Source organism: Bactrocera latifrons, unplaced genomic scaffold (assembly GCF_001853355.1).
Source record: "Bactrocera latifrons isolate USDA-ARS-PBARC rearing strain unplaced genomic scaffold, ASM185335v1 scaffold_83, whole genome shotgun sequence".
Lineage (NCBI taxonomy): Eukaryota > Metazoa > Arthropoda > Insecta > Diptera > Tephritidae > Bactrocera > Bactrocera latifrons.
Genome location: NW_017537523.1, coordinates 1,295,032 through 1,308,099, shown reverse-complemented (window position 1 = coordinate 1,308,099; position 13,068 = coordinate 1,295,032). Strand labels below are relative to the sequence as shown.

Sequence of the window (13,068 nt, the reverse complement as noted above, 5' to 3'; positions counted from 1 at the left end):
AATTTTTCTCACTTGCTTCACTCTAGCATTCAATGAGAGTTCTCAAAATAGAACATAGACCATAAGCACAACCGTATCAGGTCTGTTAATTCACATACATATGTCCTCGGCACAACTATCCGGAATGAAGTCTTCAGATTTCAGGGGCAAATACTTAAACACAAAAAATATAATAAATTATTTATGGTTATGTTCGCCAATATCGTTTCTGTAAGTATAGTCATTAAACAGCAGAAAAATTAGTTTTGAGACAGACTATCTCAAAATATTCATATTTTCATTTCAGGGAATCTTTGATTTCTATATACATTATCGGGTGTTTATTGTCAGGTTTTTCTAAATCAGCATGAATTCAATAATTTATTTTGACTTTAATGCAGTTGTAGTTAAGCTTTATATGTAAACGAGAACAAATCATGCGAAAGCGAAAGCTATTCCCCAAAGCTTTTCCTTTAAAGCTTAGGAGAAAGTACGCCTTAAAGGAAAATATGAGTTTAACAATAATAAATTTTTTAATTTTGACTCCTTAACTATTGTAGGTACTATATTGTAAAAATAAAGAACAAGTGAAAGCTGTCGTCAAAGCTTTTGAAATACATTTTTGGAGGAAACTTTTACAGAGAAATATGATTTTAACAAGGAACCTGTAATTTACTTCGACGTTTTAATTGCTGCATATCTACCCTACATAAAAAAGTGAAAGAGAAAGCTCTCGTTAAAAGCTTTTGAAATATGTCTTTTGTAGAATTCTTGGTACTTGGAAGAAAATATGGTTTTTATAAGGTGTCTATAATTTATTTTGACCTTGTAGCTATTAGGTATCTGCCCTAACTCAAAATAAAGTTAAAGTGAAAGTTATTCCTAAAAGCTTTTGAGATACCTTTTTCGTTGACTACCTAGTTCCTGGACTAAAAGATGATTTTTAAATACATTTGTTTGGACTTTGTAACTATTGGGTGTATATCTTATTTCAAAAAAGTGAAAGCTTTCGCTAAGAGCTTTTGAAACCTTTTTGAGAAAAATCATGGTTCTTGTAGGAAAATATGATTTTCACAAGAAATCTGTATTTATTTTTACTTTTTAATTATTGGATACAAATACCATGTAAAAAGTGAAAGATATAGGCAAAAGTTTGAAGTAGAGCTTTGGGACAAATAATGGTGCGTCAAGAAAAAATTTATTAAATAAAAGGAAATGTGTACTATTGTACTATGTACCTACTCTACGTAAAGAAGTGAATGTGAAAGCTTTCGCCAAAAGCTTTTGAAATGTCTAATGGAGAAATTATGGCTCATGGAGGGAAATGTGCTTTATTTTAATTTTGTTACTATTGGGTGCCTGTTCTAAGTCAAACAAAAAACAAAAAAAAAAAAAAAAACGGTTGATATGAAAGATATAAACAAACGCTTTTATAATAGAGCTTTGGGACAAATATTGGTTCTTCAAGAGAAACATGATTTTAAGAAGTAATGTGTACTTTGTTAATTACTTTTGTTAAGTAAAAAAAAAGGGAATTTGAAAGCTTTTGATAAAAGCTTTTGAAACACGTATGGGAGAAATTATGGTTTATGGAGGATGTTATGATTTCAACTAGAGCTGGATAATTTATTTTGACCTATCATCTATTGAATACCTGCACTACATAAAATAAGTAAAAGTGAAAGCTATCGTGAAAAGCTATTGAACAATTTTTTAAGAGAATATTTAACCACAAATCTGTTAAATTTTTTGGTACTCACTTTAAAAAGACGGAGGGTGAAAGCTTTAGGCAAAAGCTTTGATTTATTCCTTTGGGTAAATCCTAGCTTATGGAGAAAAATATGATTTTAATCAAAAATTCAGTTTCGATTGCAAAAATATATCAATGACTAAATAAACTAAAACTCAAGTTAGAGTCTATAAATGACTTTAAGTCGACACTTTAGAAAAGCTTTGATAAATTAGTACTTGATAAAACAAATAATGTTTGGAGTGAGGATCATCATATAAAATTCAACATTCACCAATTACCGGCTTTCAAAAAGCAAAGTTCAAACCTTTTAAAAATTTTCAACTTATGAAATTTTCAATTTTAAGCTCACTTTATGAATTTATATTTCAACTCTAATTTCTTAAAAACCCAAAAATTTATGTCCCAAAAGTTTTGCAAAAAAAAAGTCTCAATGCAATGCAAAATCTGTATTTGCTTAATTAAACCTGCATTGCTTGTTTGATTACACACACAAGCCTTAATTTAAGCCTTAACTCACGTTTTCTTAGACGAACGCTTTTGTTTTGCTAAACTTAATTTCCGTTCGCCTTGTTTATTTATGCCGATAAAGTTACGTAAGTACGCTGCTACGAATACAAATGCAAATATGTTAATGCTTCCGAGTCATAAACAAATTAAATTCGAAATTAATGCAAACAAGAAGCGCACATACCAACCGAATGCCTGAGCAACTCTGTGCATATTATTGGATTATCGAGATTAAATTTGCACTCGACCACAAGTTTGGTTTGCTTTTGACTCTGGTCAATAATTCGTGGATGCTATGCATAAAGTATATACGTATGTATATATGTAAGCTGAAAGTTATATAGTAAATATTTATAATTATATGATAAAATACTCGGAGCTGTTGGTTTGTGAAAAGAAGATTTGATGCTGCATACAATAGGTAGAGGAAGTAACTCATATTCTCTCCTTTCTTGTATTTGCAGCAGTAGTATATAAAAAGAAGACTTCTAACTATTTCTGGTAAGCTAACATATGTACATATATGAGATTAAACTTTTCCTACGGCGATATTTCTCTATTTCGTAAACTTCATGTGTTATGCTTTGCTCCAAGACCTGAATGGAAGAGGTATTGTACGCACATCCCAACAGGAATAAGTCTGACGGTGTAATATCACACGATCTCGGTAGCCAATCGACCGGCCAAGAACATGAAATTATCTGATCACCGAAACGATCTCCCAATGAATCCATTAATTAATCCGTTGTGCAGGAAGGTTAGCCGTCTTGTTGAAATCAAATGTCGCAAAGATGACGAGCTTTAATTTCAGGTATCAAATAGTCGGTTATCATGAAGTGATAACGATCACCATTACCAGATACATTCTCATCGCCATCAGCAATCTCTTCAGGTTCGCTTCGTCACAAATGCGTCAATTTTGCTTTGACACAGTCAACCATACAACACCATTTGAAGATATTGAGCAATCCACACTCCCTCTGCGGTTGTAGCAATTATCCGTACTGTTTTAAGGTAAGAACTCCAAATTGTGAATAATTAAGCACGGAATTAAGCAGGACACTATCCCCTCTCCGTTACTGTTTAATTTCTACATATCGAAACTCCCTCAATCACCAGAGGGAATTTTCATCAGCAAGTATGCTGATAATTGCACGATATTTACGATGTGTTTCAAAATAAATGGCTATCTCTCCGACGTTTCTCGCTTCTTTTCTGCAAGTGTACTACACTCTGCCCACTAAATCAACAGAAAGCATATCCACGAACCAGACAAAGGTGTACAGACCGATTTTCGCCATAAAAGTCGCTTCAGATGTGTCAGAATACGCAGAATCGCAAACAGTTAGCTCAAGCTTGTCGTCGGAATCTAGACTGATTTTTACGCAGCTTCGTCCTGAATACAGTAGAAGGTTAAAGTCCTACTTATTTAAAACTAATTTAATTAATATTACTTAAAATTAGTTTAATTAAATATATGTCGTGCATGTAACAAGTCCCCGCATAACTCTATACACCTCTTTGCATGACCAGCAAACCCCACTCATCTACTACTCCTCCCCAATATGGGCCGACCCCGTCAAAATATCACGATGATTTTTGATACAACCATTCTGGGTCTTACCACCTAAACTGCGATTTCATAACAGATGAAACAGCAACAACAACTGGAATCGAGCATAGTCACCATAGCAAATGTATGATGATACGCTTCAACGGTATACGAGCTTTGATACTTTTCTAGGGCTTTTCATATCATAAAAAACAAGTCTTCACAGTCAAAGTGGGTTTCCCGTAATCGTCATATTCGTGGCGAGGATAATTCACGAAAACAAAGCTTACACAACCTCAACTCTTGAAGGTAGCTACCATTAAAGTAGTAGAAATCATCTCACAAGTTTCAAGTCAGGAGTTTCTGGATGGAGTAGTGTGTTTGTCAATAAAGTTTCCAACAGTTTTAAATTAAAAATTCACTTTCGATGATTACTTGTCAATAATTTCATCATACTTTTATGAAATGGTTTTCATATTGGTCGGAAACTTTCGGAGTTGAAATCTTTAATATATACAGGAGCATTGCTGTAAGGTTTTGGAAACTTGGGTAGATTAAAGGGTTAAAGAAGGGACATTAAAAAATGCTTTCTCTTTCGATAGCCTTTCTAAAAACTCAGACTATTGCGTCGCAGAGTTCACAATAGTAACCTTTTCTCGACACAGATTTCAATTTCATATATTATATCAGCGAAGTGAAGTCGCTGCAACGGAGCCGCGAGGTACTGAGATTTTTAACAGCTGGTTTAAAGCTCGGAGAAAATTTAGGTTAGGTTAGAAGCACTTAAGGGTACAGTTCTTAGGTGTTTTGATCTGACGTTCAACTTCTTTAATGGAACGTTAACTACTTGTTCACTGTGCGCTCAAAAGTAGTCATCATCAGACTGATTAGAGCGAAATCAATGAAAACTGCAAAGTCGATGAGCCAGCAAGAAGGAGCACTTTTGTTCAACTTACAGCGGAGTGGGAGCGAGTTTAACATCGATTATCCTCTTGCCAACTCTGCACCTATGGAATTCGCGTGAGCTTAGCAGGTTAAAGCGGCGAACTAGTTCTTCTTAGCTAGAGTTATCTTGTAGCAAAAGTTAAAGCTTTTTCTGAAGATTGTCATAGGAATTCATGTGGAGAATCTTGTCGAATGAAAGATGTCAAAGTTGAAAGAAGCAAGAACGATTATCCAGCAAGGCTGAGCTTGACAGATCTCGGTTCTCCTACTTTCGGCTAATGGTAAGAGCTTCAACAGGATTGTCATCGTCTCAAGGCGCTTTTTCAAATTGTGCGGGTTTTTATGATCATTATATAGCAGTTCCAGGTATCACAAAGAATCGCTTGCCTAAGGTACACAACTGAGGTTTCTGTTAGCGCTTGTAATTGGTTAAACTTTTAACCCAACCGATTTTGCTATATGCTAGAAAATGAAGACCGCAATAAAGCCATAAACCCAAGTAGCTCACGATCCAAAGTTTTTTAAGTAGATGCATATTAAGTGCTGGATTTTTTAAATATTTCCATTATGGCAACATTTACCGCATACTTTGAACGCAGCACTCCCCTGAGTTCCTGAGTAAGCCGTCGCTCATTGACTCCGTTAGTAATAGTGGCAATAAATCAGTCAACTACCGCAGATGTGCATGCTTCATGTGAGCCACAAGTGCACGCCGGAGCGCTCAGTGTTGCAACAACCAAACAACACATACACTCAAAGTGTGTGCGTGTGTGTGGTAATATTAAACTTGCCTCTTAACCTCGTATTAGCATTGGATTACTTTGTTATGGTTTCTACGACTTTGACTTCACTTCACCGCTGAGCCACTCAGTTGCTGAGCTGATGAGCTGGTGAACTGCTGGGCTGCTGAGCTGCCGTGGATTGCTAAAAAATAACTCCAAACTGTGCTGTGCCTCGGTGGCTTGTGTGCATATGCTTCTTCGCCGCTCTTTGACTACTGTCGCTATGGTTGCAGCATAGTGGTTTACTTGGTTGTTGTTGCAGTGGTTCATTCTGCTTTATTGTTATTGCTCTTCTTTATTGTTATGTTTATAAGCTGAAAAGCTGTCAGCCAACAGTCAACTACTGTTCTAATACGTACTTTCTTAGCGTACATTCTTTGGCAGCTCTTTACTTAAGATGCCCCACCCCCCTCCACACGCTCTGCGTCCAACTATTTTGTGCCGTTATACTAAGCTTGTTGTTGTTGTATGTGTTGTAGCTTACATTACTATGTGGATATTTTAAAATAGCTTAAGCTTGTGGCAATTTTTAGGGGGAACAGTAAACCGTGCTGTAAGCTGTAAGCAAATATGAAATTATCGAATGCAGGGTGACTCGTATTCAATATTTATTAGAAATCAATTCAATAATTGGATCAAACTGAAGAACCCTCTTCTTTTTTGGCAAAAAACTGGGACAGCCGATTTTCAGTAACTTCTGTTGAGTCAAATTTTTAATTAGGAAAATCTTTCACTATAGACAGGAACCAGTTGTGATCACTTAGTGCTGGTCCGGACTTTGAGTTTGATACATAACGACCTTCCAGCCCAGCTTCCGGAGCTCTTGAAAAGTCACTACAGTTGTGTGAGGCCTGACGTTGGAACAAAACTCTTCTCGGCCGGAGCTGGTCGCTTTTGGGTGACTGCTGTTTTCAGACAGTCCATCTGAAGAATACACTTCTGTTTTTGCCAAAAACTTTGGTAGTCGATATTTAAGCTTCTGTTGAGTCCAATTTTTACTCAGGAAAATCATATACTATAGACAAGAACCAGTTGTCATCAGTTAGTATCAGATCTGGACTTTAAGATGGATGCATAAGGTTCATGCAACCAAACTCCCGAAGGTTCTGGCGAGTCATTATAGCTGTGGGAGTTCTGACGTCGGAACAAAGCTCTACTTCAACTGACCTAAGCTGGCCACTTTTAGGTGATTGCTGTACTGGTGTAGACGGTCCAATTGTCTACCGTACATGTTCGCATTGAGACTTCGGTCCTTAGAGAGTAGCTTATAAAATATATAGATCAAAACCTTCCTGACCGCCAACCCTGCTTAGCCTTCATTTCCGCTGGTTCCTCACATTACGACCACGATTGCTATCGCTAGACATTGTCTTAAGTGGGAAAACAATGGATTTTTGTTAGCTAGAAATTATGCTGGTACAAAGCTTACAGTAGTCGTTTGTGCCCTGTCGCAACTTTGATTACATGCTTTGAAGAGCCGGCAGTGTGTTCCGAATTTTTTTTTACACTTTGTTCCCTCAACACTTTTCTTAAGAGTCTAGATAGACGAGGAATGCGCCACGACCTTAGGTCTTTTGTGCTTTTAGAGATCTAAGTTTTTAATGAATTAATTTTGTGATCTTGGTTCTTCATCTTGCTCGACAAAATTGAAAGCTGAGTTAAGAGTTTGTTAACGTCGAGTTATCTTATATTTAAAACAAGTCTATTTTCTCAGTTTCTGGTCATTTAACCACTTTCGTTTCACTATAGTCTTATCATTAGGCGAGCAGGTAATCCATCCACTTCGTCGATACGTCTTTTTCAATAACAAAGATAGATAAATTTCAGGTTTTAGAATTTTTTCTACTTCAAGATCTCTAGCAATCCTCTATAAATCTGTGCTGAGCTCACAAGAGTCTAAGAGTCTAACCTCAGCAGAGCTTACAATTGATCAAACAGGTAATCCATTGACATTACACAGGTGCGTTTTGGTTAATAAATTCTTTTTTTTTTCATCACTCATCATTGAAGGAATAGATTTTCCATAACTCCATAAAGTTTTGCCATTTTTGCTTTGCTTGTCAGAATTGGGTAAAAATTGCTCATTAGCTTCGATATGAATTCAGGTTTTCAAGAATGAAGAATTAATACGAAAAATGCGAAACTTTACATTTCATCTAAAACCTGAAGTGTTTTGCTACTGAGCTCGAAGCTGGATCCAATAGCCAGATTATCATCAGCATGTAAGGGACATCGACAGAGACTATTGAGCTCGAAGGTGGATCTATACCTTGAAAAATATCCAGATTATCATCAGCATGCAAGGGACATCGACAGAGACCTTGCCCTCTGAAACATATTGCTCAAGCTTACAATGGGTCTCGAAGTTATATTTGTACACTTCGAGATACTTTATACCACATCCCTAACGTCAAGCGTTTCATTTCATTCGGTCAAAATTCCAGCTGGTATTCCTAGCTGATTTTGGAAACGTCAAAACGCAGCACCCTTTAAGCACACATATGTAAGTTATGAGTTCTTTATATGGCTGCATTGCTGCTTCTCATAACTCGGAGAACGTCTTTACGACTCCAGAGTAATTTAATGCACTTTATTTCAGCACAGCTGCACAGAGTGATTTTTCATGGTTACTGCTCTCCGGCTGCCGCTTTATAGCGCTGCATGTTGCAAGCGCATATTGTCATCCACAAAATTCACTATTCTATGTACGTAGAAGCATAGTTTTGTGCGTGCAACATTTTACTCAGCCATAAGAAAAATATTTATTGTAGATTTATTAGCGGGAAACTATATATGAAAATATCTTAAAAGGCTTCAATAGAAAAGTAAATAAATTTATTTATGACTGCAAAGCACTTTGAATACAATCGAAAGAGCTGCTTGATGAAATGTAATGGATCTAGATTATGGTGTGTTTAGACAGTATGCTTTGCTCTCAAGTTTTGGATACAATTTTTTAAAGGTTTGAATATAACTGTTAACATATCAAAAGCGTTTCTTAAGTCTAAAAGTTTTTGGACAAAGATTTTTTTGGCAGAGAGCAAAATTTCTTGGATAGTTCCTACCGCGACCAATGTGCCGACAACGATAAAAGAGTTTAGACTATTTTTTCAAAGCATTATGTTATTAAGAGTAACATGCTCTATTTGAGAAGTTGTGCTTGCTAAGGTTCTTAGTAGCATTTGCTGAAAGAAACTCTCAGTTGAAAGAAGTATTATTTTATATTAAGGCTTCCATGTGTTGGTATATGATTTATTTTTAAACATCAAGAGTTAGTTTTCGTAAGTAGCTTATGTTCACATTTAATCATCAAAGAGTAGAATATAATAATCTTATTTGGACGTGAATACCGACAAGCATCTGTTTGATATGAACACAGTGTTACTCTCTTACGAAAAATGTAAACGAAGCATTATATTCACTATGCTGCATCAGATTAGTAACTTTTGCATTGATTGATTCTTATATTTTGCCAAAACATAAAGAATATGTGTTCCTTTTATGTTTGAGTTATGATCAAAGCTTTTATAAATAAGGTCGCAATTGAAATATTGAAATAATAAAATGATCAATAGCTGCGGCAAAGATGAAATTTGCATGCAAATAACATCTTCATAATTTATTTGATCTGGTAGCTATGTGAGGGAGTCACCAAACGTTTGACGCATTGTATCCTTGTTTGGACGTGCAATAGTTCACTCTCGAAAAGCTGCAACTAGTCACGTGCAAGCACAAAAGCCCCTAAATCACCCTGCCCGGACGGGATTGCAGCAGAAATACTGAAAATAATTGACCGGCGCACTATGGAGTTTACACAACGCCTAACTCCAAGCCGGAATATTCCTTGAACCCTAGAAAAAGCAACGACTGGCGCTAATCAGTAAGGGAAATGGAGATCTCAACTCGCCATCTACACTATGCATGCTTGACACAACGGAAAAGCTCAATGAAAGGCTACTTAAGCCCTAGCTCGAAGCGGCTCTCAATGAAGCGCAGATGGAATAGAAACAAAAGAATAGTGTGAATGGGCGAATATGATCGACGCTCTTGAAAAAAATCTTTAAAATCACCGACTACCTCAGAACGGTGGTATGGAGCTACCTTAGTAACAAGCTAGAGAGAGATCACGACAGCTAGCAGTCACGTTAAAAACATCAAGAAGATCCATTCTAGGCACAGACTTGTGGAACAGCAGTTACGATGCTATACTAAAACTCCAAATTTCAGACAAATCGTATTTAAATAGCTACGCAGACGACATCGCAGCAGTAATCACAGCACTAGACACACAAAAAGTGCGAATTAAACGTTGCATCACTCTGAAATGTAACATAATGAAATGGCAAGTCTTATTGAATACATTGACATAGTTTGATAGAAATCTGTAAACAAACAGGAGCTGTCTAATAATGCAGATAGCACATAACGATAACCCTGGTAACTGGTATGAACTAGCAAGAACAGACACCGCGCTACAGCTAGGTTCCGAAAAAAAGGAATTAATATGCCTTTGGCTACTTGTAGATATTTATTCGACAAATATTTAATAGATTTAGCTGAGTTTCATTGAAATTAATTCCTAATTAATTCTATATGCCACAAGCAGGCAAACGTGGCCTGAGCACTTTAGAGCGAAGACTAACTGGTCACTGTCCAATTGTTAGGCACTCCAATAGATTCGGAAAACCATAGAAGGTTGCAGTTTTCAAGAGGTATGGGATGCTAAGTTTTGATTAGGAAAATAATAGTAATTGTTGACCGAGGGTTTCGTGACAATGCCTTGAAAATTTCACAAATAAAACCTTTTATGCTATTGAGCTTCATCTGGAGCACAGGCTGGTTTAGTGAGGACAAATTTGAGAGTTTTTCAATTACTCGTCAATATTTGAGATGTCTAGTAATGATGTAAGGACTAGAAAAAAGAAGCGTGAAGGTTTTATCTAGCATAGTAAGTATGATCCGAATATGCATAGCTCTGTGCGCTAACTTGTTGCCATTTTGAAGGTAATTTCAAAATACCACTCTTACACAGACACTCCTCCCTAGTGGCAAAAATGTGGAAACCAACCAAGCTGCTGAAGCTTTTAGCGCGTTACTATCGATATGTGTGGCATGATGCATTAGTGAAACGAAATTCCTATTTTATATGCCAAAGCTGACGTTTTTTCTTTAAGATGGTGGAATTGTTAGCCCGAATGGAGAGTTTGATCAAAGAAGAGCTGCTTACTTGTATAGTGGATATTTCCTTTCCAATCCCAAGACCTCGACGTAGAAAAGCCAATTCAGCAGCGATTTATATATAGTAGCTTTAGGTACTGGACAATCGATACAGTAACTACTTAATCGATTATTGCCAATATTATAAAGATATTTTTTAACAGAGTGAGAGTGAGAGCGTCGCATCTCTGACGTCATAATTTTTGGAACGAAATCGAAGAAACCAAAATGAAGTGCGATTAGTTCTTACAGTATCAAGAACATAAGCAATATACATATTTCCTACCTCCTGTTTTGCAATTTCGTCTTTGAAGAAGAAAAACTATAAAAATCGGTGAATATTTTTTTTTCTTACGTTTACCTTGGCTAATGCTCAAACTATACTGAGTCAAAACAAACACAAATCTTTCTGAGCAATTTTTCCATTACAAATTTTTAATTCACATATCGCACCCTACAACAGGGTCTTGGAAGCCGAAACATACCAAATTGACTACATTTCAAAAATAACTGCATGCGTAGGCTTCATGAAAGGTATAAGAGAAACACTTGTTGATAGCATGAGACACTTGAGTAAGCATTAAAGCGCTCGGCGCCTAAAACGCCACTACATGAATTATGGCATAACGCAGCGTGGCGTGGTGTATTCCAATGGCAGACAAATTCACTGTCGAGGTCTAGGTAATGCCAAGCGCCCGACAAGGAAACACATGGATATGTATGTAAGTGCGTGTTTGTGCCAACACAAGTACATTTCTTGTGCAATTCTATACTCACACACATAAACAAACACACGCATGGCCGCATTAAACTGACTACTAGTTGTTGACATTTGAACGCTGCGCCATCGATATCCATCAAAACTGTTATTTCATAGGAAATACATAAGTCTGCATGTATACTACAGTAAGTATTTCTCGTTCTGGCCACACACCACACACCACATAACCAACACGCTTTACAACAAATATTTAACGTTTTAGCCTAATTAAATTAGGCTCATTTGTCTGTCATCATATTGCTATTGTTATTGCTACCACGTTGGTGCTATATAAATTTCAACGCCCCATGGCGAGCGCACTCAAAACGCAACGGTATTTTCGCGCAAGTGGCAACGGGCGTCCGTCAAGTGCTGGGAATACAAACAAAACACTATCAAACAAGGAATTCTATTCATTTTGTCGAGCGAATAAAATTGCGTGAACGAATTAGTGAATATTAAAGTAGTGGGCGCGTGTCGCGCAACACTTCAGCCGCGTACGCGAAAACCGGATAACTGTAAAGCGCTGTCGAAACGGTCGCAGCTCTTCACGCGGAAGTGTCACGCTGTTGTTGGTAGTTTTGCGGTGTTGTTGTAGCTGTTAAGCGCTCGCCGAAGTGTTGCGGAAAGTTTTGTGTTTTTAAATAACCCTTAGATCGTGTTTCTAAAGTGTTTGTCATGGATGATATTCTGATAATTTGAAAAGTAAATGTATTCAAGTAAAAAATTCAGAAGTTAAAAATTAAATAAAAAATAAATTAAGTAGCAGAAAAGTGTTTAATACTTATATAATTGTGATTAAATAGTGTTTGAAGTGCAAAAGAAAAAATTTGATCAGGTAATGAGTCAAAAACATTTATAACAATCATAATAAAATGGATAAAAAAAAAGTAAAAAAATTAAACCTTAAACGAAAAATGAATTCTTAATTAAAAACTGATTCGCATAATAATTATATGGATAAAACTAAATTATTTTGAAGTGAAGGTCTACATTTTATATTAATTCGAATGAAAATAGAAAAAAATTTTAAGTGCTTGCTAACTTTAAATAATTTAATTAAAACATTTCTTTAAATATATATTCTACGCAATTAAATCAATTAAAAATAGGGGCAATTAACATAATAAAATAAAATATGTATACAAAATTAATAAGCAAAATAAAAGTAAAAAATTAAAAACCGAATTAAAATAAAATTATTTAAGAAATCTCAAATTCAATAAATAACAAATATTAAAAAATTAAAAAAAAAAATTAAATAAATTTAAACAACTTCAAATAAGAATAATTATATTAAATAAAATGGATCAAAATTGAATATAGAAAAATATAAAATAACACAATATTAAATTAAATTAAGTTAAATTAAATTGAACTAAATTAAATTAAATTAAATTAAATTAAGTTAAGTTAAATTAAATTAAATGCATTATTACATTAAAACAATAAAATAAAATAAATAAATTGTGTGCGAAATGAAATTTATAAAATAAGTAATAATTCAGTTAAAATGCATAAATAAAAAAAATTAAATTAAATAGATTGAAATTAAATAAAAACAACAAAATGC

At 35.3% G+C, this 13,068-nt stretch overlaps 1 protein-coding gene across 1 annotated transcript in view; it reads left to right on the top strand.

The window, feature by feature from the left end:
* Positions 1–11,828: 11,828 nt before the first annotated feature.
* The window catches only part of LOC108977062 (transient-receptor-potential-like protein), a gene marked incomplete in the record, with an annotated part of 49,517 nt that continues 48,277 nt past the window's right edge, over positions 11,829–13,068 (top strand). The window contains 1 exon segment of the mRNA XM_018946558.1: positions 11,829–12,333.